This window comes from Ranitomeya variabilis, chromosome 1 (assembly GCF_051348905.1).
Source record: "Ranitomeya variabilis isolate aRanVar5 chromosome 1, aRanVar5.hap1, whole genome shotgun sequence".
In the NCBI taxonomy this organism is placed as follows: Eukaryota; Metazoa; Chordata; class Amphibia; order Anura; family Dendrobatidae; genus Ranitomeya; species Ranitomeya variabilis.
In genome coordinates this window covers 116,196,305-116,223,885 of record NC_135232.1, presented here as the reverse complement: position 1 = coordinate 116,223,885, position 27,581 = coordinate 116,196,305, and the positions used below count along the sequence as shown (strand labels likewise).

General features: G+C 47.4%; 1 long non-coding RNA gene across 2 annotated transcripts; it reads right to left on the bottom strand.

Moving 5' to 3' along the window:
• Positions 1-3,650: 3,650 nt before the first annotated feature.
• On the bottom strand, positions 3,651-27,581 carry LOC143806950 (uncharacterized). Of its 2 annotated transcripts, XR_013221601.1 has the most exons (4): positions 27,459-27,581; positions 24,481-24,582; positions 5,489-7,023; positions 3,651-3,838 (listed from the first exon to the last, which is right to left on the bottom strand). It is a non-coding gene; the product is annotated as an uncharacterized LOC143806950 (long non-coding RNA). The 2 variants fall into 2 exon arrangements; XR_013221600.1 differs by lacking the exons at positions 24,481-24,582; positions 27,459-27,581 and having other exon boundaries at positions 5,489-5,699; positions 6,896-8,886.

The following is a 27,581-nucleotide window of genomic DNA, read 5'->3' as shown; positions in this document are numbered from 1 at the left end:
AATGATATGGATGGGGGTCTTTAACCTAACTGTCCCTAACTTACTTTTTGACACCAGACTGGAGCCAATAAAGTTCATGGATGACCCACAGTCCACAAAAGATGAAATGGGTGTATAACCATGTCCACAACAAAATTCCACCTCTAACAGAATATTTTAAAATGAGGAAAATGATACCTGGGAGTCTGGGTGACCACCTCGACAATCATCCAGACTTAGGCGATTCCCAGCAACTTGTTAGTCGGTGGGCAAGAGGGGCAGTCTTTCTTCCAATGTCCCAGACTCCCACAATAAAAACATAGTCTCCCTTCATGTCACCACTTCCTATCTTTCTCCTTGAAGTTAGTGACTCCAACCTCCATAGGTTCCGTATTTGGCATCACCTCGGACAAAGCAGGAAATACTGGAACCTCACGCTGGATTACTCTTCCCTCCCACAATCTCTGATCCATGCGAATAGCATTAGTCATGGCCTTCTCCAAAGAACTGGGTGGTGGATGGAGGGCCAGAGCATCCTTGAGATGATCAGAAAGTCCTCTCCTGAACTGGCATCTTAAAGCAGAGTCATTCCAAGACACCTCGGTGGACCACCGTCTAAACTCGGAACAATACCAGTCAGCTGTGAGTTTACCTGGGAAAGACCCATGATCGTGTCCTCTGCCACCCTGACCCGGTCTGGTTCTTCATAAATCACTCCTAAAGCCTCAAAGAACCTATCCACAGACACACTTTCAGGGGCAGTAGCAGGTAAAGAAAAAGCCCAAGTTTGAGGACCCTCCCGGAGTAGGGAGATAATTATCCCCACCCGTTGACTCTCATTACCAGAGGACCTGGGTCTAAGGGAAAAAAGATTACAACTCTCTCTGAATGTATGAAATGTCTCCTTTTCTCTGGAGAAAGTATCTGGAAGCCTGACAGTAGATTCAGGAGAGTGTAAAAAAATGTCAATGGGGTCGGATTGCCTAATGACTGATTGTGTCATGGAACCCTGAAAAGACTAAACAGCTTGAGTAAGCTCCCCCTGGAGTTGGTTATGGGAAGTGACAAGGTCTCTATGTTCCCCAGACAAATCCTGCATCATCTGGGTCAGGTTTGACATCCGATCCGCAAGAGTGCGAAGTTGATCCAGAAAGAAAGGAAAGAAAATGTACGACCAGTTATAATGTCATGCTGTACTACTGTGGGTTTATGCACAGTGACACAAACTCCACTAGATGGCAACAGAGTGTAGAGTGAGCTGAATAACCTGCTGAGAAGCAGACCCACAGCAGTACAGCAAAGCCACCACTAGGTGGCAGAAGAATAGTCAGAGAGACAAGTCAATACCAGAGGAAAACGCAGTACAAAAGGGCAAAAGCAAGGCGCAGAGTCAGAGGAGATCAAAGGTCAGTACCAGTCAGTAGCAGGAATAACAGAGGAAAGAGAGATAAAATCAGGTCAGAGTCAAGCCAAAGTCAGGTACCGGGAAATCCAAACAAATAGGGAAGTTAGGAGCTGAGACAGGTAGACGGGAGATAAACAAAGAAATAACAGAAAAACTACTTGCACATACAAACTGAATGCATGGGTGAATGTGGACACCTCTCTCAGTAAAGCCTACATATATGGGTTGGCCGGAACCAAATGTGATTAGATGTAATTAAAGGGAACCTATCACCCCGTTTTTTTCGGTATGAGATAAAAATACTGTTAAATAGGGCCTGAGCTGTGCATTACAATAGTGTAGTTTGTGGACCCCGATTCCCCACCTATGCTGCCGAAATACGTTACCAAAGTAGTCGTTTTCGCCTGTCAATCAGGCTGGTCAGGTCGGATGGGCGTGGTTTCTTCCCCCAGATATTGCGTAGTTTTCCGTTGGTGGCGTAGTGTTGTGCGCATGTCCAAGGTCCCGAATCCTGCACAGGGGTGTAAAAATAGCAGCGATGTCCGTTATTCCATTGGTGATCGGTGGGCGCGGCCATCTTGCTTTGGCCGCGCGTGCGCAGAAGCGGAGCTCTGCTGGCCGCGGCTTCAGGAAAATGGCCGCCGCGATATCCATCTGCGCACGCGCGGAATCCCACGGCCATTTTCCTGAAGCCGCGGCCAGCAGAGCGCCGCTTCTGCGCACGCGCGGCCAAAGCAAGATGGCCGCGCCCACCGATCACCAATGGAATAACGGACATCGCTGCTATTTTTACACCCCTGTGCAGGATTCAGGACCTTGGACATGCGCACACCACTACGCCACCAACGGAAAACTACGCAATATCTGGGGGAAGAAACCACGCCCATCCGACCTGACCAGCCTGATTGACAGGCGAAAACGACTACTTTGGTAACGTATTTCGGCAGCATAGGTGGGGAATCGGGGTCCACAAACTACACTATTGTAATGCACAGCTCAGGCCCTATTTAACAGTATTTTTATCTCATACCGAAAAAAACGGGGTGATAGGTTCCCTTTAAAAACCACATGGTGAAGGGTGGAGTGCTCAGTCAGTAAGCTAACATAGAAATGACAGAAAAACGACTGGCACATCCAAACTAGTGTGAATAGGTTCATACCAGGAGCAGCAACCTCCATATATAATATACAAAAAAGGTTGCACTCTATCATGCCAAAGCATGTCAATATGACATACATGAAACATGAATAGCAAAATGGCTTTTGAACATTAGGAAAAATATTTAAGAGACACTTTGCAAAAAATTTAGCCAAAAAGTTGGTTTGATGAGCTCACACTTTTTGGCCAAGTTTTGTGCATGGCGTCTCATAAATATTTTTCCTAATGTTCAAAAGTCATTTTGCTATTCATATTTCATGTATTTCACATTATAAACTGTGCAGGAGGTGTGGGTTAAATCCACGCTGCCTTAATGATGAAGTTACAAAGATAATAAATTTAGACGGTGGTTTATTCAACACGTTTCAAGGTCAGTGCGACCTCTTCTTCAGGAAATTCCACATACAACAACAAAAAACAACAAAAATCAGTCCCATTGGATGTTGTATGTGGAATTTCCTGAAGAAGAGGTCGCACTGACCTTGAAACACGTTGAATAAACCACCGTCTAAATTTATTATCCTTGGAACTTTATCATTAAGGCAGCGCGGATTTAACCCACACCTCCTGCACAGTTTATATTGTCATACGGCCGTTGATCGGCTTGTGGATCTGCAGCAGCCGAAATCGCTACATGCTCTTCATTCAATAAAATCAGGTGAGCAATTCTAAGAAAGCTCTCTTGGTTATCTGTAGGATAAGACCCTATTTTGCGCTTTGTGTCTCTATTTTTTGCCCTATGTATTTCACATTGGCATGCTTTGGCATGATAGAGTGCAACCTTTTTTTGTATGTGGGAGACAAATGAATATGGGTCGGGTTAACTGAATGCAGCAGGACAGATCAGAAACTCACCAGAGCCAGCTAGCATACTGAATGCAAACAATATAACTGGCACTGAACACAGGTAGCAGCACAGATATATGGCAGACCAGACACAGGAACGAAGCTGTGGAAGTTAACCCTTGACATGACCAGACCAGGAAAGAGAAAACAAAACCTGGCCTGGATCATGACAATAGCCTAAGCCAGACCTCACTGGAGGGGAAGCAAGAAGAAAAAAGGAGAAATGTAAAACAAGACACACGTCCAGACAATTGTCATCCAAAACTTTATCTGATATCGACCAAGAAAATTACAATCAGTAAAAGTTTAAACCACATTTAAGAATAAAACACATGATCGCGGGGCCATCACTTCATCTGGAACTCATGGTGGACAGGTTGCTCAGCTGTCGGAGGCCTTTCTCTATCTTGGTCTTCCCCTTCATGTGGATTCTGAAGACCAGAAGGCTCCTGAGAAAAGTTAAAAACATGTATGAAGAGTAGTGTTGAGCATTCCGATACTGCAAGTATCGGGTATCGGCCGATATTTGCTGTATCGGAATTTCCGATACCGAGATCCGATACTTTTGTGGTATCGGGTATCGGGTATCGCAACAACATTAATGTAATAATGTGTAAAAGAGAGAATTAAAATAAAAAATATTGCTATACTCACCTCTCCGACGCAGCCTGGACCTCAGCGAGGGAACCGGCAGCGTTGTTTGTTTAAATTTCGCGCTTTTACTTGGTTACGTGAAGTCCCGGCTTGTGATTGGTCAGGGCGCCATGTTGCCGGGACGCGGACCAATCACAGCAAGCCGTGACGAAATTACGTCACGGCTTGCTGTGATTGGTCCGCGTCCCGGCAACATGGCCGCCATTAACCAATCACAAGCCGTGACGTCACGGGAGGCTGGACATGCGCGTATTTTAAAAAGCGCGCGTGTCCAGCCTCCCGTGACGTCACGGCTTGTGATTGGTTAATGGCGGCCATGTTGCCGGGACGCGGACCAATCACAGCAAGCCGTGACGTAATTTCGTCACGGCTTGCTGTGATTGGTCCGCGTCCCGGCAACATGGCCGCCCTGACCAATCACAAGCCGGGACTTCACGTAACCAAGTAAAAGCGCAAATTTTAAACAAACAACGCTGCCGGTTCCCTCGCTGAGGTCCAGGCTGCGTCGGACAGGTGAGTATAGCAATATTTTTTATTTTAATTCTTTATTTTACACATTTATATGGATCCCAGGGTCTGAAGGAGAGTTTCCTCTCCTTCAGACCCTGGGAACCATCAGGAATACCGTCCGATACTTGAGTCCCATTGACTTGTATTGGTATCGGGTATCGGTATCGGATTGGATCCGATACTTTGCCGGTATCGGCCGATACTTTCCGATACCGATACTTTCAAGTATCGGACGGTATCGCTCAACACTAATGAAGAGTCATGCAACACTGTAAACAAAGATGACACACAATAACCTCAGTGCCGTAGTATTAAAAAGACTGCAAAAAGGGTGATGGGAAAAGACCTGGGACTTGTCATTAATATGTAATTTTTTACCTGGTTTAAAAATAACAACAACAAAAAAACAAAAACAAAGGATTCAAGGGATCAGCAGCATTTTAGAATAGGTAAAGAAATGTACAAATTTATGGCAAGTGACATATTATCATGTATTAGGCTACGTTCACATTAGCGTTAAGCTAATGTGCGTCGGGTTTGCGTCGGCGACGCATGCGTCATGCGCCCCCTATACTTAACATGGGGGACGCATGCGTTTTTTTTTGTTGCGTTGTGCCACACATGCGTCTTTTTTGCCGCAAGCGTCGGACCAAGAAAACGCAACAAGTTGCATTTTTCTTGCGTCCGATTTTCGGCAAAAACCGACGCATGCGTCGCAAAACGCAGCGTTTTTGCGTGCGTTTTGCCGCGTTTTTGCGTGCGTTGTGCGTTGCGTCGCCGACGCAGCGGCGCACAACGCTAGTGTGAACGTAGCCTTATGTATTGTGGAAGATAACCAGGCTATTTTTTTTTTTAATTAAGAGGATAATGAACATCTTGTATTCGGCCAATTGGAGCCTCCGGGAAAGGTCTACGACTGTGATAAATATACTTACTAATGGAGCTGCCGACTGGACACAAAGAACTGCAGCTCATGGAAGAATGAAACTTCTTTCCTTCTCAGCCAATGACTACTTCTTTTGGTCCGGCTTGTCTGGCGTAGCACCATCTCTCGACCCACAGCTTCTCGTTGTCTCCTGAAGCTGCTCTTCCTCTTCCATTCGGACTTGTATCTCCGCAAGGTGCCCGGTGACAAGGGCTTCTCGCCTACAATTATTAAATCCAACTCAATACCTGTCACACATTGTTAGGGGGTCTTCTACAACTTTTTCTAGCATTCGGTACAAAATAAATAGTTTATTCTTTCTCCTAAACAATCCATCTGCCAATGACTTGTTCACCCCCAGCATGAGCTCTGGCAGGATATGGCTGTTATGTTCCTCACTCCTCAGTGCCCAGTGCTGTAAGAGGCCACACAGTGGAGCAGGTGCAAACAAATGATTCCCGGCCCCAACTACACTAATATTGTCTGCCCAGAGTGCCCCCAAGTATTCCCCAATTTCTGACCCCACAAATGCCCCCACAAGCACAATGCTGCCCTGCGGTGTCACCTGCCCGGTACATGCTCCTTTATAGGTTTCTTCCACCTGTTTACCAAGATGTGAAACAATCCAAGTACAGGGATTCCCTTGTGTGAGTGCAGGGGTGGAAAGCAGCGAGGATTAGACAGGGAGAGGCCCATACACAGACTGCTCGTTTATAGGGGACGAATCCTGCTGATGCTACAAGAAGCTTCTGGGCTGGGAGTGAGACAGCTCTTCAGCACGTGGTCTTGGAGAGAAGGAGGCAGAATAAGATAATGAAGAATATTTAATACTCAAGAGTCTGCAATGTGAGGATGAAAATTTAATGAAGAAACATTTAGTTCCTACATAAACCAACAGTCAGTAAGCTCGAAATCTTCTGGGCGCAGCGTCCTCAACCGGAAAACCGACCCAAGGCCCAGCTGTGGCATCACTGCTCCCGAGCCTAACTGCTAATCAATAGTACTGCACACTCAAATGATTGATGGTGAAACTAAGTCAGTCCTTTCCCTATGGCGGCACTAGCTGACCATCCTGTCAAATAGGACAGGTGCTGGATCTTTCAGTACTTTCCCTGTTCCCCAACGTGGAACGAACATCCCTCTGACTAGACGTACATCCAACCCCATTTTTTTTCCTTCCCATTTTACTTCCTTCATTAATTTCTCCTCCAATCTTACTGGTAACTCCAAGTTTCACAGTTTGATTGTCTCATCTGCTGCCTTTACATGTGGGGGTGACAATAACCAGCCATATACATCATAAACCCTGATCACAAGCACCATATCAGACACTTTATTAACATGTTAATCATATTTCCTAACTTACTGCATTCCTTTTCATCTGACCATACATCACCATTTAAAGAATCACAATCACATGTTTGCTGCGCCACTTCTTGGACTGATTTCTCTCTGCTACTTGTTCTTATTTTGCTGTTTTCTGTCCTTCAACCATCTTCTGCCTCTCACTGTCCACATCTTGTTGCACCGTCGCTGTTTTAATCCCTGTAACAAGAGATACTGTGCGAGTATGTCTTCACATGTGGCAATTTCAAGACCCTTTACAGTTTGAGTGCCTCCAGAGTGCCCCCTTTGTCGTTGGCATGCCACCGATACATACCCATTACCACTAGCGTGCGACCAGAGCACACCCTTTGAAGTTGACATGCCACCAGAGCACACCATTTGCTGTAGGCCTACTAGAGAGGCCCAATATGTGACATTTTTGCCTACCAACAGGGCACCCATCTTGGTCTTTTTAGCATGCCACCAGGGTTCAACAGGTGGCCTCTTAGTCTACCACTGGGGCACCCATATTGGGGTTTTTAGTTGCCACCAGGGTGCACATTCTGACCACTTTGCTTACCACTGGAGCACCAATCTTGGGCTTTTTAGCTGTCACTGGGGTGCATTCTATGGCGTTTTTGCTTACCACCGGGGTGCCCATTTTAGGCTATTTAGCCACTGAGTTGCAGTCTTTGACTTTTTTGCCATTGGTGTGCCACTGGAGCAGACCCTTTACCTTTGGGGTGCCACAGGAGCACACCTTTTACCGTTGGGTGCCACCGGAGCACACCCTTTACCGTTGGGGTACCATCGGAGCACACCCTTTACCGTTGGGTTGCCATCGGAGCACACCCTTTACCGTTGGAGTGCGACCAAAGCACACCATTTACCATTGAGTGCCACCTGATCACATCCTTTACCATTGGAGTGCCACCGGAGCACACCCTTCACCGTTGGGGTGCAACCGAAGCACACCTTTTACCGTTGGGGTGCCACCAGAGCACACCCTTTACCGTTGAGGTACCATCGGAGCACAACCTTTACCGTTGGGTTGCCATTGGAGCACACCCTTTACCGTTGGGGTGCGACCAAACCACACCATTTACCATTGGGGCGCCACTGCAGCACACCCTTTACCATTGGGGTGCCATCTGAGCACACCCTTTACCTTTGGGGTGCGACCGGAGCACATGTTTCACCGTTGGGGTGCAACCGAAGCACGCCTTTTACCGTTGGAGTGCCACCGGAGCACATCCTTTACCGTTGGGGTGCCACCGGAGCACACCCTTTACCATTGGGGTATCATCAGAGCACACACTTTACAGTTGGGGTACCATCGGAGCACAACCTTTACCATTGGGGTGCCACCGGAGCACACCGTTTACCGTTGGGGTGCCATCGGAGAGCACCCTTTACAGTTGGGGTGCAACCGAAGTACACCCTTTACCATTGGGGTGCCATAGGAGCACACCCTTTACCTTTGGGGTGCCACCGGAGAACAACCTTTACCGTTGACATGCCACCGGAGCACACCTTTTACTGTTGGGGTGCCACCGGAGCACACCCTTTACCATTGGGGTACCATCGGAGCACACCCTTTACCGTTGGGGTGACACCAGAGCACACCTTTTACCGTTGGGGTGCCACCGGAGCACACCCTTTACCATTGGGGTACCATCGGAGCACAACCTTTACTGTTGGGTTGCCATCGGAGCACACGCTTTACCTTTGGGGTTCCACCGGAACACACCTTTTACCATTGGAGTGCCACCGGAGCACACCTTTTACCGTTGGGGAGCCACCGGAGCATGCCTTTTACCGTTGGAGTGCCATCGGAGCACATCCTTTACCGTTGGGGTGCCACCGGAGCACACCCTTTTCCGTTGGGGTACCATCGTAGCACACACTATACCGTTGGGGTACCATCGGAGCACACCCTTTACCAATGGGGTGCCACCGGAGCACACCGCTTACCGCTGGGGTGCCATCGGAGAACACCCTTTACAGTTGGTGTGCAACCGAAGCACACCCTTTACCATTGGGGTGCCATCGGAGCACACCCTTTACCTTTGGGGTGCCACCGGAGAACCACCTTTACCATTGGCGTGCCACCGAAGCACACCTTTTACCGTTGGGGTGCTACCGGAGCACATCCTTTACCGTTGGGTGCCACCGGAGAACCACCTTTACCGTTGGGGTACCATCGGAGAACACCCTTTACCTTTGGGGTACCACCGGAGCACACCTTTTACTGTTGGGGTGCCACCGGAGCACACCTTTCACCGTTGGGGTGCAACCAAAGCACACCTTTTACCATTGGGGTGCCACTGGAGCACACCCTTTACCGTTCAGGTACCATCGGAGCACACCCTTTACCGTTGGGGTGCCATCGGAGAACACCCTTTACAGTTGGGGTGCAACCGAAGCACACCCTTTACCATTGGGGTGCCATCAGAGCACACCCTTTACCATTGGGGTGACACCGGAGAACAACCTTTACCGTTGATATGCCACCGGAGCACACCTTTTACTGTTGGGGTGCCACCAGAGCACACCCTTTACCATTGGGGTACCATCGGAGCACACCCTTTACCGTTGGGGTGACACCAGAGCACACCTTTTACCGTTGGGGTGCCACCGGAGCACACCCTTTACCATTGGGGTACCATCGGAGCACACCCTTTACTGTTGGGTTGCCATCGGAGCACACGCTTTACCTTTGGGGTTCCACCGGAACACACCTTTTACCATTGGAGTGCCACCGGAGCACACCTTTTACCATTGGGGAGCCACCGGAGCATGCCTTTTACCGTTGGAGTGCCATCGGAGCACATCCTTTACCGTTGGGGTGCCACCGGAGCACACCCTTTTCCGTTGGGGTACCATCGGAGCACACACTATACCGTTGGGGTACCATCGGAGCACACCCTTTACCAATGGGGTGCCACCGGAGCACACCGCTTACCGCTGGGGTGCCATCGGAGAACACCCTTTACAGTTGGTGTGCAACCGAAGCACACCCTTTACCATTGGGGTGCCATCGGAGCACACCCTTTACCTTTGGGGTGCCACCGGAGAACCACCTTTACCGTTGGCGTGCCACCGAAGCACACCTTTTACCGTTGGGGTGCCACCGGAGCACATCCTTTACCGTTGGGTGCCACCGGAGAACCACCTTTACCGTTGGGGTACCATCGGAGAACACCCTTTACCTTTGGGGTACCACCGGAGCACACCTTTTACTGTTGGGGTGCCACCGGAGCACACCTTTCACCGTTGGGGTGCAACCGAAGCACACCTTTTACCATTGGGGTGCCACTGGAGCACACCCTTTACCGTTCAGGTACCATCGGAGCACACCCTTTACCGTTGGGGTGCCATCGGAGAACACCCTTTACAGTTGGGGTGCAACTGAAGCACACCCTTTACCATTGGGGTGCCATCAGAGCACACCCTTTACCATTGGGGTGACACCGGAGAACAACCTTTACCGTTGGTGTGCCACCGGAGCACACCTTTTACCGTTGGGGTGCCACCGGAGCACATCCTTTACCATTGGGGTGCCACCGGAGCACATCCTTTACCATTGGCGTACCTTTGGAGCACACCCTTTACCTATGGGGTGCCACCGGAGCACACATTTTACCGTTTGGGCAGCCACCGGAGCAGACCTTTCACCGTTGGGGTGAAACCGAAGCACACCTTTTACCGTTGGGGTGCCACCGGAGCACACCCTTTACCGTTGGGGTACCATCGGAGCACACCCTTTACCGTTGGGGTACCATCGGAGCACACCCTTTACCATTGGGGTGCCATCGGAGCACACCCTTTACCTTTGAGGTGCCACCGGAGCACACCTTTTACCGTTGGGGTGCCACCGGAGCACACCTTTCACCGTTGGGGTGCAACTGAAACATACCTTTTACTGTTGGGGTGCCGCCGAAGCACACCATTTACCGTTGGGGGGCCACTGGAGCACACCCTTTACCATTTGGGTGCAACCGAAGCACACCATTTACTGTTGGGGTGCCACAGGAGCACACCCTACATCATTGGGGTGCCACTGGAGCACACCATTTACCGTTGGGGTGCCACCGGAGCACGTCTTTTACTGTTGGAGTGCCACCGGAGCACATCCTTTACCGTTGGGGTGCCACCGGAGCACACCCTTTACCGTTAGGGTACCATCGGAGCACACCCTTTACCATTGGGGTACCATCGGAGCACACCATTTACCATTGGGGTGCCACCAGAGCACACCGTTTGCCGTTGGGGTGCCATCGGAGAACACCCTTTACAGTTGGGGTGCAATCGAAGCACACCCTTTACCATTGGGGTGCCATCGGACCACACCCTTTACCTTTGGGGTGCCACCAGAGAACAACTTTTAGGCTATGTGCACACGTAGCAGATTTTTCGCGTTTTTTTCCGCGTTTTTTCGCTATAAAAACGCTATAAAACCGCGAAAAAAATGCTCACATTAAGCAGCCTATTTAATAGAATGCAATTCGCGTTTTTTGTGCACATGCTGCATTTTTTTCCTGAGCGGAATCGCATTCCAGAAAAAAATGCAGCATGTTCATTAAATTTGCGGAATTGCGGGGATTCCGCACACATAGGAATGCATTGATCTGCTTACTTCCCGCTTGGGGCTATGCCCACCATGCGGGAAGTAAGCAGATCATGTGCGGTTGGTACCCAGGGTGGAGGAGAGGAGACTCTCCTCCATGGACTGGGCACCATATAATTGTTAAAAAAAAAGAATTAAAAAAAAAAATCGTGATATACTCACCCTCTGATGGCCCCGGAGCCTTCCCGCCTCTCAGCGGTGCACGTGGCCGCTTCCGTTCCTATAGATGGTGTGTGAAGGACCTGCAATGACGTGACCGCGACGTCATCGAAGGTCCTGCACACACACCATCTATAGGAACGGAAGCCACTGAGGCTGTTTGCGGAAGGTGAGTATAACCATTTTTTTTATTTTTTTTAACATTCTATATTTTACTATTGATGCTGCATAGGCAGCATCAATAGTAAAAAGTTGGTCACACTTGTCAAACACTATGTAAGCTGGCATAGCACCCCCTTCCTTGCAAGATTATTGAGCTACCAGTCTCTAGTCAAGCTTTCTTTCACCTGCTGCTCATCCTTAAAACTCTACTGCTGCTCCTGTGTACTGACTCCCTGACTATCCCTGACTACGCTACATGCTGCTCCTCAAAACTATATTGCTGCTCCTATGTACCAACCCCTGGCTATCCCTGACTACACTACCTGATGCTGCAGCCCCTAATAGTAGCAATACCACTACTCCAACCCAGGTCAGTCCAGAACAGAATAATCACGCACGTAAAATGGAGTCTGTTGCATCCCAACTGAGGCAACAAGTAGCTGAACTTCTGAATTTTGGGGCCAGATACCAAGAAACATTTTCTAAGATGCAAACTTAGGTGTTCAGTCATCAAAAAGAAATTATTGAGTTACAGCGGTAACTTCTGGATTTGCGCAACTCTGGCCTGGAGTCAAATGCACGCATGCCGCTGCCTGCAAAGTTCAATGGGGATCATTATCATTACCGTGGATTCCTAAATCAATGCCGTATCTATTTTCAGAAGCAACCTTCTCTGTTACAAGTGACAAGAAAAAGGTTCTATTCATCATTAATCTCTTGACTGATGAAGCTCTTACATTGGCCTCACCTTATATGGAAAAGATTCCCGACCTCCTTAACAACTTTGTTTCCTTCATCACAGCTATGATCCTGTGTTTGATGACCCGAATCGTTGTGCCACAGCTGAACCCAAATTGCATAACCTACGTCAAGGGCGGTGCTCTGTAGCTGAACATACCTCCAAGTTCCGCCGCTGGGTGGCAGACACCACATGTAATTTAGCTGCCTAGAGGAGTCAATTTCGCTGGGGATTATCAGACCTAATAAAAGATGAACTTGCAAGGCTCGAGACCCCTGATAATTTAGAGAACTTTATTCAGTTGTGCATCCAAATTGATCAGAGACTCACTGAACTAAGAAAGGAAAGACTGCGAGTATATGGAAACAACCCTAACTACTCCATCACTCAATCCTCATTAAAAGACCAACAGGAAATGGAAAGTGTGCCTGAACCTATCCAAACTGTTGTCACCCGAAAACCTCTCTCTGCAGTAGAGAAGGAGAGGCGACATACAGAGAATTTATGCCTCTATTGTGGGGGTTCTGGACATTTTGCCATTAATTGTCCTAATAAAAGAACCATAGCCTTCACAAATGCCAAAACAGCAAGCATTTTAGACTTTTCTGAGTAGCTAGATCCGGTTATACAGACCATCTCATCTGTAAAGCAGTTAAAGGGCAAAGAGCAATCACCATCATCTCATTTTGTCGTTCCCATACAGTTCATTATTGGGAGCCAAAAAATGCAATGTTCTGCCATGTTAGATACTGAAGCAGGAGGGAATTTTATGAACTCAGAATTCACACTTGATAATTTCATTGAAAGTAGGACTAAATCCATGTCAGGTGATACGGAAACTGTGGATGGATCACCTTTATCGTCTGGACCTGTTGCTCATAAGACAATTGAACTTGAAATCTGTATTGAACCGAATTATCATGAAGCGGTTAGTTTTCATCTTCTTTCATCTCCATAATTTCTAGTTATTACAGGAATTCCCTGGTTTTCATAACCCGTTTATCAACTGAGCATCGAGGACCATTACCTTTCCCTATGAGTACTGTAAGAACAATTGCCATGCTAATGTATCTGTTTAAAAAAAATTCTCATCAGAATTATGATCAGCTACCACATCAGTACCAACAGCTCAATGAGGTATGCAGTAAGAAGAAAGCTGATCAACCTCCTCCTCGTTCTTACGACTGTCCCATTGAATTACTTCTTGGAGCAACGATTCCGCTTGGGTGAATTCATAATCTTTCCGAGTCAGAATTGAAAGTACTAAAGAAATATCTAGACGAAAATTTAGAGAAAGGCTTCATTCAACCTTTTTCTTCACCAGCTGGAGAACCTTTGTTTTTTGTAGAAAAGAAGGACTCAACCCTGCGGCCATGTATTGATTGTAGAGAAATAAATAAGATTACCATTAAAAATCGCTGCCCACTCCCCTTAATTCCTGAGCTGCTGAAGAAACTGTGTTCTGCCAGAATTTTTACCAAACTCGATCTAAGAGGAGCTTATAATCTCACACGAATCCACCCGGGAGATGAGTGGAAAACTGCCTTTAGAACTAAATATGGACATTTTGAATACCTGGTTAAGCCTTTTGTCCTTAGCATTGCCCCTGCCACCTTTCAGCACATCATTAGTTATGTTTTTCGAGATTTCTTGGATCAATTTATCGTTGTTTATCTCGATGACATTCTTATATTTTTAGATTCCTTGGAGGAGCATAGCATGTCCATGTAGCACTGAAAGGTCTACAGGACCAGCTCTATATCAAAGTCGAAAAATGTGAATTCAAACAATCCAGATCTCAGTTTCTGAGTTATATCATCTCCCCAGAAGGTCTGAGCATGGATCCCAGTAGAGTCAGAGCGGTAGTGACTGGCCTACCTCAATAAACGTAAAAGACGTTCATTAAACTTAAAAAATTCATTAAAAACGTTTCAAAAATCATTTTACCAATTACTTCACTCACAAAGAAAACCAAAATGTTTTTCTGGTCTCCAGAGGTACAAGTGGCTTTCGACAAGCTAAAGACACTTTTTACTTCTGTACCATTACAAGTCCATCCAAATCCTGAACTGCCGTTTGTTATCAAAGTAGACCCCTCAGAATCTGCCGTGGGAGTCGTTTTATCATAGCGAGTTGGAGACAAAATGCAGCTTCATCCATGTGCATTCATTTCTCACACCATGTCATCTGCAGAAAAGAACTATGAAATTGGAAATAAAGAACTTTTAGCTATTAAAGTCTCCTTTTCTGAATGGAGACATCTTTTGTAAGGGGCCAGTCATCCGGTAACTGTTCTTACTGACCACAAAAATTTAGAATTTATTCGTACATATAAGAAGTTGTCTGCAAGACAAGCACATTCGTCCTTATTTTTCTCCAGGTTTAATTTTATAATTTCTTATCAGCCTGGTTCAAGTCATGGCAAGGCTGATGGTCTGTCCAGGATATTTACTGAACCTAGACCTCAGGATGTCTAACCCTGAGTGTACCATTCTACATCCCAAAATGTTTTTGGGATTTCTGAACTCCAAAGAATTTTTGAAGAAAATTAAAGATGGATACTAAACTGATTTTTTTCTTAACCATCCTTCTAATTGATCTTTCTTTTAAGGATTTTTGGATTCTGAATTGCCAAATATATGTCCCTGAATCGGCACGACTTGAAGTCCTCAAACGTGTCCTTGATTCTAAACTGGTAGGACACCCTGGAGCTATGAACTACTGCTTTGCTCACAAAGATGGCCCATTTTATTCCATTTAAAAGGATTCCTACCGCTGAACAAACCACAGAATTAATAGTCAAAGAGATATTTAGACTGCATGGAATTCCTGACAATCTAATTTCTGATAGATGTGTTCAGTTTACATCAAGCTTTTGGAAAAGCTTCTGTACAGCTTTAGGAGTTACTGTCAATATGTCTACTGCCTTCCACCTTCAATCCAATGGCCAGACAGAAAGAACTAACCAAATCCTCAAACAATAGCTGCTCTGTTTTAATTCTTACCTCCAGGATGTCTGGGTGAACCATTTACCAACAGCAGAATTTGCCTATAATAACTCCAAACACAGTTCTATATCCCAAAGTCCATTTTTTGCTGACTATGGCTTGCATCCAGTATATATTCCTAATCTTCCATTTAATATTTTGGTTTCTGCTGTTACAAACAGACTTACGGAATTGCATAAAGCTCATAAAGAATTAACTGAGATGGTATAAAAGGCTCAAGAAGACTACAAAGAAACAGCAGATAAATATTGCAAAGCCACTTCTACCCTTCAGGTTGGTGACAAGGTTTGGCTTTCTACAAAAAATCCAGGAAGAACTCAGCCATTTCCTTCACCAAAAAAAGTCGATGGTAAAGAAGAGTATATTGTGGATGAAATTCTGGACTCTAGAAGATTTAGAGGAAGACTATAATATTTAGTGCAATGGAGGGGTTACGAACCAGAAGATAATTCATGGGAGCCGGAGGGCAACGTCCATGCATCCTGACTTACAAGAGCTTTTCATCAGAGACAACCAGAGAAGCCAGCGCCTGAGATGTCCATAGGCCATCCTGGAAGGAGGGGAGCAATGTCAGGAATTGAAGCCAGTAGGCGGCAGCTCTTCTCACCAGGCGGCAGCTCTTCTCTTTGAGCTATTCAGCTCGCTGGAAAGTTCCTTGCTAACCCAGGTACTTGTACCTGTGTCGTTTCTGGTTGTCTCCACCCTGATTGAACCTCCTATTTAAACCTGGCATAGCACTCCATTGCTTGCAAGATTATTGAGCTACCAGACTCTAGTCAAGCTTCCGTTTACCTGCTGCTTAGCCTGAAGATTCTACTGCTGCTCCATGTACCGAAGCCTGGCTATCCCTGACTACATTATGGACTGCTCCTTACAAACTACAATGCTGCTCCTGTGTACCAACTTCCTAGCTATCACTGATTTTGTTAAATGCAGTTCCTTAAAAGTACATTGCTGCTCCTGTGTACCAACACCCTGGCTAACCCTGACTACGCTACATGCTGCTCCTGTGTACTGACCTATGGCTATCACTGACTATGCTACCTGCCGCTGCTGCCCCTAATGGGTGCAATACCATAATTCCAACCCAGGTCAGTCCATAACAACACCATTTGCCGTTGGCGTGCTACCGGAACACACCAATTGCCGTAAACCCACCAGAGTGGCCCAATATATGAACTTTTGCCTACCACCACTGCACCCATCTTGGAATTTTTAGCTGTCACCAGGGTGCATTATCTGGCCTTTTTGCTTACCACCGAGGCACCCATCTAGGGAGGATTTTTAGCTGCAACCACGGTGCACTCTCTGGGTTTATTGCTTACCACCAGGGCATCCATCTTGGGCTTTTCAGCTGCCACTGGGGTGCACTCTTTGGCATTTTCGCTTTCCACCAGGGCACCCATCTTTGGTTTTTTAGTTGCCACCGGGATACACACTCTGACCACTTTTCTTACCACCGGGGCGCCCATCTTGGGCTTTTTAGCTGCCACCGGGGTGCACTCTTTGGCCTTATTGCTTACCACCGTTGTGCCCAGCTTAGGCTCTTTTGCCACCGGGGTGCACTCTTTGGCCTTATTGCTTACCACCAGGGGAACCATCGTAGGCTATTTTGCCACTGGGGTACACTCTTTGGCCTTATTGCTTACCACCGTGGTGCCCATCTTAGGCTATTTTGCCACCGGGGTGCACTCTTTGGCCTTATTGCTTACCACCGGTGAGCCCATCTTAGGCTTTTTTTGCCACCGGGGTGCACGTTTTAGCCTTATTGTTTACCACCGGAATGCCCATCTTGGGCTATTTTGCCACCGGGGTGCACTCTTTGGCTTTATCTCTTACCACCGGGACGCCCATGTTTGGCTATTTTACCACCGGGGTGCACTCTTTGGCCTTATCTCTTACCACCGGGACGCCCATCTTAGGCTATTTTGCCACCGGGGTGCACGGTTTGGCCTTATTGCTTACCACCGGGGCGCCCATCTTAGGCTATTTTGCCACCGGGGTGCATTTTTTGGCCTTATCTCTTACCACCGCGGTGCCCATCTTAGGCTATTTTGCCACGGGGTGCATGCTTTGGCCTTATTGCTTACCACCGGGGCGCCCATCTTAGGCTATTTTGCGACCGGGGTGCATTCTTTGGCCTTATTGCTTACCAGCGGACGCCCATCTTAGGCTATTTTGCCACCGGGGTGCACTCTTTGGCCTTATCTGTTACCACCGGGACGCCCATCTTAGGCTACTTTGCCACCAGGGTGCACTCTTTGGCCTTATCTCTTACCACCGGGGCGCCCATCTTAGGCTATTTTACCACCGGGGTGCATTCTTTGGCCTTATCTGTTTCCACCGCGGTGCCCATCTTAGGCGATTTTACCACCGGGGTGCACTCTTTGGCCTTATTGCTTACCACCGGGATGCCCATCTTAGGCTATTTTGCCACGGGGTGCACGCTTTGGCCTTATTGCTTACCACCGGGGCGCCCATCTTAGGCTATTTTGCCACCGGGGTGCACTCTTTGGCCTTATCTGTTACCACCGGGACGCCCATCTTAGGCTATTTTGCCACTGGGGTGCACTCTTTGGCCTTATCTCTTACCACCGGGGCGCCCATCTTAGGTTATTTTACCACCGGGGTGCACTCTTTGGCCTTATTGCTTACCACCGGGACGCCCATCTTAGGCTATTTTGCCACCGGGGTGCACTCTGACTTTTTTGCCATTGATGTGCCACCGAAGCACACCTTTTACCGTTGGTGTGCCACCGCAGCACATCTCTATTCCGTTGGCGTGCCACCGGAGCACACTCTTTGCCGTTGGCCTGCCACCGGAGCACACCATATCCCGTTGGTCTGCCACCGGAGCAAACCCTTTGCCGTTGGCCTGCCATCGGAGCACACCCTTTGCCGTTGATCTGCCACCGAAGCACACACTTTGTCGTTGGCCTGCCACCGAAGCACACCCTTTAACGATGGCCTGCCACCGGAGCACACCATATCCCGTTAGTCTGCCATCGGAGCACACCCTTTACCGTTGGAGTGCCATCGGAGCACACCTTTTACCGCTGGGGTGCCACCGGAGCACACCCTTTACCACCGGGGTGCATTCTTTGGCCTTATTGCTTACCACCGGGACGCCCATCTTAGGCTATTTTGCCACCGGGGTGCACTCTTTGGCCTTATCTCTTACCACCGGGATGCCCATCTTAGGCTATTTTGCCACCGGGGTGCACGCTTTGGCCTTATTGCTTACCACCGGTGCGCCCATCTTAGGCTATTTTGCCACCGGGGTGCATTCTTTGGCCTTATCTCTTACCACCGGGGTGCCCATCTTAGGCTATTTTACCACCGGGGTGCACTCTTTGGCCATATTGCTTACCACCGGGACGCCTATCTTAGGCTATTTTGCCACGGGGTGAACGCTTTGGCCTTATTGCTTACCACCGGGGCGCCCATCTTAGGCTATTTTGCCACCGGGGTGCATTCTTTGGCCTTATCTCTTACCACCGGGGCGCCCATCTTAGGCTATTTTACCACCGGGGTGCACTCTTTGGCCTTATTGCTTACCACCGGGATGCCCATCTTAGGCTACTTTGCCACGGGGTGCAGGCTTTGGCCTTATTGCTTACCACCGGGGCACCCATCTTAGGCTATATTGCCACCGGGGTGCATTCTTTGGCCTTATCTCTTACCACCGGGGCGCCCATCTTAGGCTATTTTACCGCAGGGGTGCACTCTTTGGCCTTATTGCTTACCACCGGGACGCCTATCTTAGGCTATTTTGCCACGGGGTGCACGCTTTGGCCTTATTGCTTACCACCGGGGCGCCCATCTTAGGCTATTTTGCCACCGGGGTGCATTCTTTGGCCTTATCTCTTACCACCGGGGCGCCCATCTTAGGCTATTTTACCACCGGGGTGCACTCTTTGGCCTTATTGCTTACCACCGGGATGCCCATCTTAGGCTACTTTGCCACGGGGTGCACGCATTGGCCTTATTGCTTACCACCGGGGCGCCCATCTTAGGCTATTTTGCCACCGGGGTGCATTCTTTGGCCTTATTGCTTACCACCGGGACGCCCATCTTAGGCTATTTTGCCACCGGGGTGCACTCTTTGGCCTTATCTCTTACCACCGGGGCGCCCATCTTAGGCTATTTTACCAATGGGGTGCACTCTTTGGCCTTATTGCTTACCACCGGGATGCTCATCTTAGGCTATTTTGCCACCGGGGTGCACTCTGACTTTTTTGCCATTGATGTGCCACCGAAGCACACCTTTTACCCTTGGTGTGCCACCGCAGCACATCTCTATTCCGTTGGCGTGCCACCGGAGCACACTCTTTGCCGTTGGCCTGCCACCGGAGCACACCATATCCCATTGGTCTGCCACCGGAGCAAACCCTTTGCCGTTGGCCTGCCATCGGAGCACACCCTTTGCCGTTGATCTGCCACTGAAGCACACCCTTTGTCGTTGGCCTGCCACCGAAGCACACCCTTTAACGATGGCCTGCCACCGGAGCACACCATATCCCGTTGGTCTGCCACCGGAGCACACCCTTTGCCGTTGGTCTGCCACCGAAGCACACCGTTTGTCGTTGGCCTGCCACCGAAGCACACCCTTTAACAATGGCCTGCCACCGGAGCACACCATATCCCGTTGGTCTGCCATCGGAGCACACCCTTTACCGTTGGAGTGCCATCGGAGCACACCTTTTACCGTTGGGGTGCCACCGGAGCACACCCTTTACCACCGGTGTGCATTCTTTGGCCTTATTGCTTACCACCGGGACGCCCATCTTAGGCTATTTTGCCACCGGGGTGCACTCTTTGGCCTTATTGCTTACCACCGGGGTGCCCATCTTAGGCTATTTTGCCACCGGGGTGCACTTATTTGGCCTTATCTGTTACCACCGGGATGCCCATCTTAGGCTATTTTGCCACCGGGGTGCACACTTTGGCCTTATTGCTTACCACCGGGGGGCCCATCTTAGGCTATTTTGCCACCGGGGTGCACTCTTTGGCCTTATCTCTTACCACCGGGGCACCCATCTTAGGCTATTTTACCACCGGGGTGCACTCTTTGGCCTTATTGCTTACCACCGGGACGCCTATCTTAGGCTATTTTGCCATGGGGTGCACGCTTTGGCATTATTGCTTACCACCGGGGCGCCCATCTTAGGCTATTTTGCCACCGGGGTGCATTCTTTGGCCTTATCTCTTACCACCGGGGCGCCCATCTTAGGCTATTTTACCACCGGGGTGCACTCTTTGGCCTTATTGCTTACCATCGGGATGCCCATCTTAGGCTACTTTGCCACGAGGTGCACGCTTTGGCCTTATTGCTTACCACCGGGGCACCCATCTTAGGCTATTTTGCCACCGGGGTGCATTCTTTGGCCTTATTGCTTACCACCGGGACGCCCATCTTAGGCTATTTTGCCACCGGGGTGCACTCTTTGGCCTTATCTCTTACCACCGGGGCGCCCATCTTAGGCTATTTTACCACCGGGGTGCACTCTTTGGCCTTATTGCTTACCACCGGGACGCCCATCTTAGGCTATTTTGCCACCGGGGTGCACTCTGACTTTTTTGCCATTGATGTGCCACCGAAGCACACCTTTTACCGATGGTGTGCCACCGCAGCACATCTCTATTCCGTTGGCGTGCCACCGGAGCACACTCTTTGCCGTTGGCCTGCCACCGGAGCACACCATATCCCGTTGGTCTGCCACTGGTGCAAACCCTTTGCCGTTGGCCTGCCATCGGAGCACACCCTTTGCCGTTGATCTGCCACTGAAGCACACCCTTTGTCGTTGGCCTGCCACCGAAGCACACCCTTTAACGATGGCCTGCCACCGGAGCACACCATATCCCGTTGGTCTGCCACCGGAGCACACCTTTTGCCGTTGGTCTGCCACCGAAGCACACCGTTTGTCGTTGGCCTGCCACCGAAGCACACCCTTTAACGATGGCCTGCCACCGGAGCACACCATATCCCGTTGGTCTGCCATCGGAGCACACCCTTTACCGTTGGAGTGCCATCGGAGCACACCTTTTACCGTTGGGGTGCCACCGGAGCACACCCTTTACCACCGGGGTGCATTCTTTGGCCTTATTGCTTACCACCGGGATGCCCATCTTAGGCTATTTTGCCACCGGGGTGCACTCTTTGGCCTTATCTCTTACTACCGGGACGCCCATCTTAGGCTATTTTGCCACCGGGGTGCACGCTTTGGCCTTATTGCTTACCACTGGGGCGCCCATCTTAGGCTATTTTGCCACCGGGGTGCACTATTTGGCCTTATCTGTTACCACCGGGACGCCCATCTTAGGCTATTTTGCCATCGGGGTGCACGCTTTGGCCTTATTGCTTACCACCGGGGCGCCCATCTTAGGCTATTTTGCCACCGGGGTGCAGTCTGACTTTTTTGCCATTGATGTGCCACCGAAGCACACCTTTATTCCATTGGTGTGCCACCAGAGCAAACCCTTTGCCGTTGGCCTGCCACTGAAGCACATCCTGTGTCGTTGGCCTGCCACCGAAGCACACCCTTTAACGATGGCCTGCCACCGGAGCACACCATATCCCATTGGTCTGCCACCGGAGCACACCCTTTGCCGTTGGTCTGCCACCGAAGCACACCATTTGTCGTTGGCCTGCCACCGAAGCGCACCCTTTAACGATGCCACCGGAGCACACCATTGCCCGTCTGTCTGCCACTGTAGCACACCCTATGACATTGGGGTGCCACCAGAGCACACCCTTTACCATTGGAGTGCCATCGGAGAACACCTTTTACCGTTGGGGTGCCACCGGAGCACACCCTTTACCGTTGGGGTGCCACTAGAGCACATTGTTTCCCGTTTGTGTGCTACTAGCTTTCTATTTAATAATGGGTCCCACATAGCCCTCCATTTAATTTAGTGGGCCCCATATCACCTTCCAAATAATGCAATAAGTCCCACATAGCCTTTTATTAAATTTGTTGGCCCCCACATAGCCTTGCATTTAATTTATTGGACCCCACATAACACTCCAATTAATATAATTGGTCCCACATAGACTTCCAATTAACATATTGGGTCCAAAATAGTCTTCTATTTAATATAATGGCTCCCATATAACCATACTTTTAATAAATTGGGCACCACGTAGCCTTCCAATTAATATAATGGGAGCCATATAATTCTTATTTTAATATATTTGGCCCCACATAGCCTTCCAATTAATATAACAGATCCCACATAGCCTTCCATTTAATACATTAGGCCCTACATAACCTTCAGTTTAATATTCTGGGCCTAGTTCTTCATTTAATATAATGGGAACTATATATCCATCCATCCATTTAATAAAATGGGCAACACATAGCCTTCCATGTATTTTAATAGGCGTCACATAGCCTTCCATTTAATCTATTGGGCTCCACATAGCCTTTTATTTAATTTGATGGGCCACACATAGCATTCTCAATTTATTATAATTGGTGCTACAAAGCCTTCCATTTAATATTGTGGGCAGCACATAGCATTCTATCTAATAAAATGTGCCCCACATAGCCTTTCTTTTAATATAATGGGCCTCACATAGCTTCCAATTAATATAATGGACCCCACATAATTCTTAATTTGCTACAGTGGGCCCAACATAGCCTTCCATTTAATGTAATTGGACCCACATAGCCTTTCATTGAATTTAATGGGGCCAACATAGCCCTCTATTTAATATAATGGGCAAAACATAGCCTATTCCTTAAACTTATTTGACCCCACATAGCTCTTTTTTTTAAAGGGAATCTGTCACCTCATTTTTCGCATACAACCCCTAGCAAAAATTATGGAATCACCGACCTTGGAGGATATTCATTCATTTGTTTAATTTTGTAGAAAAAAAGCAGATCACAGACATGGCACAAAACTAAAGTCATTTCAATTGGCAACTTTCTGGCTTTAAGGAACACTAAAAGAAATCGAGAACAAAAATGTAGTACTCAGTAATGGTTACTTTTTTTAACCAAGCATAGAGGAAAAATGTTCGAATCACTCAATTCTGAGGAAAAAATTATGGAATCACCCTGTAAATTTTCATTCCCCAAAATAACACCTACATCAAATGAGATCAGTTCGTTAGTCTGCATCTAAAAAGGAGTGATCACACCTTGGAGAGCTGTTGCACCAAGTGGACTGACATGAATCATGGCTCCAACACGAGAGATGTTAATTGAAACAATGGAGAGGATTATCAGACTCTTAAAAGAGGGTAAATCATCACGCAATGTTACAAAAGATGTTGGTTGTTCACAGTCAGCTGTCTAAAATCTGGACCAAATACAAACAACATGGGAAGGTTGTTAACCCCTTCACGCCGCGGCCCTTTTTTGTTTTTGCGTTTTCGTTTTTCGCTCCCCTCCTTCCCAGAGCCATAACTTTTATATTTTTCTGTCAATATGGTCACGTGAGGGCTTATTTTTTGCGGGATGAGTTGTACTTTTGAACAACACCATTGGTTTTACCATGTCTTGTACTAGAAAACGGGAAAAAAATTCCAAGTGTGGTGAAATTGCAAAAAATGTGCAATCCTACACTTGTTTCTGTTTGGCTTTTTTGCTGGGTTCACTGAATGCTAAAACTGACTGAAGCTTATATACGAAAAAGTAGGTGACAGATTCACTTTAAATTAACATATTGGAGCCAAAATATCCTTCCATTTAATATAATGGGACCCACATAATTAATTATATAAGGCCTCACATAACACTCCATTTTTTATAATGAGCCCCACATAGCCCTCCTATTATTATAAAAGGCCCCACATAGCCCCCTAATAGTATAATAGGCACCACATAGCTTTCCCTTTAATATAATGAGTCCCACATGAGCCTTAGTTTAATACAATGTTCCTCACACAGATTTTATTATAATATTTTGGCCCCCACATAACCCTCCAGTTTATACACTGGAGTCGCTCTCTTTCTTCTCTTTTTTACCTAGTCGAGTCTTTCATGATGACTTCCAGCCATGACTCGTCTTTGTAGAGTTTGCCGTCCAGGTCTCTGCTGCTCCGCACTTTTCAGAAGATCACCGCACTCCTGAAAAACAACAATGTTGCATATATAAGGGAATAGAATAAAAAATGCCGCCAGTGTTTCACCGAATGTAACTATGCGCCCCACTGCGCACATGAATATATCATTCCCCACAGTGTACCCTTCCCTGCACTGAGAATGTACATTAGTGACCAGCGTGTGCCCCCATTATAAATATACATTCAGGGGTCACTGATACAATGGACATAGCCGCGCTGCTGCAGGAATCCGTCCTCGGCTCGCTGCCCGGCGCCTGCTCTGTGACGCCGCTAGGTTGATGATTTCATGATTGTGCTGCCTGCGTTCTTCAACATGAGCTCAAGTGGAAAAAGCGAAAGCAGCAATTGGAGCCGCATGGAAGAGTCAGGGGGATACTGATATTTTATTTTATTGCTTTACTATGCAGAGTGGCCCATTAATTATTATTCACAGTGACACTCCATTCTGGGAGAAGTGTTCGCACATTTGTCACCGTGCCTGGTGTCCTCTGTTTGTCTCCCACAGTCTCCTCCTCTCAGATCAGTGTTCTGGTCCAGATCTATGATGCCCATCGCAATGGCATGGGGAGGGCTGCGATGAGTCCAAAGCGCCCATCAGAGAATTGCCCATCAGAAAGAAGAGGGCGGACATATATTCACTATGAGTGCTCTACTGGACAATCATATTTATCATTGGCCCTACAAGATCCCATCCTGGACTGTGCTGGGATCTATGACCATGGGCCACGGGGGGGATCGGGCATCTCATGGTGGTGCAGATCACACTCATCATAATCCGCCACTGATAGAAGATACATAAAATAAGAATGGCCCCTTATGTGTTAGGGGCTGGCGGGGTCCTTTCCAGCGGCTCTCCCACTAGTTCAACCTTCTTTCCTCTTTCAACAAAATATTTAGAAATATAAAAAGTAAAAGACAAAAATCATTTTTTTCTTACATTGTAACTTGATTTAATAAAAAAAAAGCAACAAGAAAAAAACAACGAAACCTGGTTGACATCACAGAGAGCAAACAACCAAACTGTCCAACCATCACATGATTTATCTGGCACAAAAACAGGATAAAAATAACATAGTAATAAGTATTGATAAAATTCTAGTTTTTGTTCACTTTGTCTCCTACATAACAGAAAGTATTCACTATAACAGATAGTACAAGGTTCTCCTAAGGGCTAAGAACAGAATTAAGAGATACCGTACTTAAAAATATGTTTAAAAATAAAAAGCAGAAAAGTGTGAATCGTCCGATCCAAAAATAAAGAAATGAAAACAATGTAAAGACTCAGCACATTTGGTATCGCCGCGTCCGTAAAAGTCTGATGTTCAAAAATATAAAATGATTTACATCGAGATAATTAGAGATTAGTGACAAAGAAAAAAAATCAAAAAGCCCCAAAAATTCATAAAACGACATCAAAACGCCGCATGGACCCAAACTGGTGCCACTAAAAGATCCTGTGAGCCCCATAAAAAAAAACAAGCTCCCACAAAATTAGAGTCAGAAAATGGCGACAGAAACCGGAGGTTTTTACAAATTTTTTATATTTTTAAAAGCAATAAATTAGGCAAATATTTGTTTAAATTTCATGAAAAAGAGAAGAAGGTAAAAGAGAAACCTCCGGCAGAATTACGTTTTTTTCACCATTTCACCTCACTTGGATTTTTCCCATTTTCCAGCACATTATAGGGTACAGTGAATGGTGTCATTAACCCCTCTCCGACATCGGGCGTAATAATACACCGATGTCGGACTCCCTCCCTTTGATGTGGGCTCTGGCGCTGAACCCACATCTTTTCCGGCACATGTCAGCTGTTTTGAACAGCTTGTATGTTTGATTGAAAAAATCAAACATACACATATTTGGTATCGCCGCATTCAGAATCGCCCCATCTAATAATAAAAAAAGATTGACTTGATCGCTAAACGGCGAAGCGAGAAAAAGAGTCAAAACGACAAAATTAAGTTTTTTTGGCGGCTGCAGCATTGTATTAAAATGAATCAAAAAATCGTATCTGCACCAAAATGTTATCCATAAAAACATCAGCTCAGCATGCAAAAATAAGCCCTCACCCAACCCGAGATCACAAAAAATGGACACGCTACGGGTATCAGAAAATGGCGCTTTTTTTTTTAACAAAGTTGAGATTTTTTTTCACCACTTAGATAAAAAAAAACCTAGACATGTTTGGTGTCTATGAACTCGTAATGACCTGGAGAATCATAATGGCAGGTCAGTTTTAGCATTTAGTGAACATGCTAAAAACCCCAAAAAACTGTAGGATTGCACTTTTTTGCAATTTCACCGCAGTTGGATTTTTTTTCCCGTTTTCCAGTACACAACAAGTTAAAACCAATGGTGTCATTCAAAAGTACAACCTGTCCCACAAACAAAAAGCCATCACATGGCCATATTGACAGAAAAATAAAAAAGTTATGACTCTGGGAAGAAGGGGAGCGAAAAACGAAAACGCAAAAATGAAAATACATCTGGAGTTAAGAGGTGAATAAGTACAACTCGCCCCGCAAGAATCAGCCTCATACGGTGATGGGGGCAGAAAATAATAACGTCATAGCCCCGATTCATCAAAGCTTTTATGGGAGAAAACGGAAATACTCTCCCTGTCAGGAAGGGGTTAACGTGCGTTTCTTGTGAAGAGATAATAAATCCTTCTATTCGGTGTCACCGCAGAATAAACAGAACACAATGGAGCAGATGAATGTCAGAGCAGACCCCTCTAGGACCACACGGCCCCCGTCACCTGTATATATACCTATATATATATATACTCCTCTATACCATGTACTATGTGCAGGAGCTCACACACCACAACACGCTCCGCTGCGGCTCCACAAGCAGAGCGGACCTGGCTGCACACACACCTGCTCCTGTCACTGCTGGGAGCGCTCATTTCGCTGCTGGCTCTGCCTCTCAGCCCCGTCACTGTCCTCAGCAATATGGAGACATCCGCACTGATTGGAATCCTCGGGGGCGTGGCCTGTCAC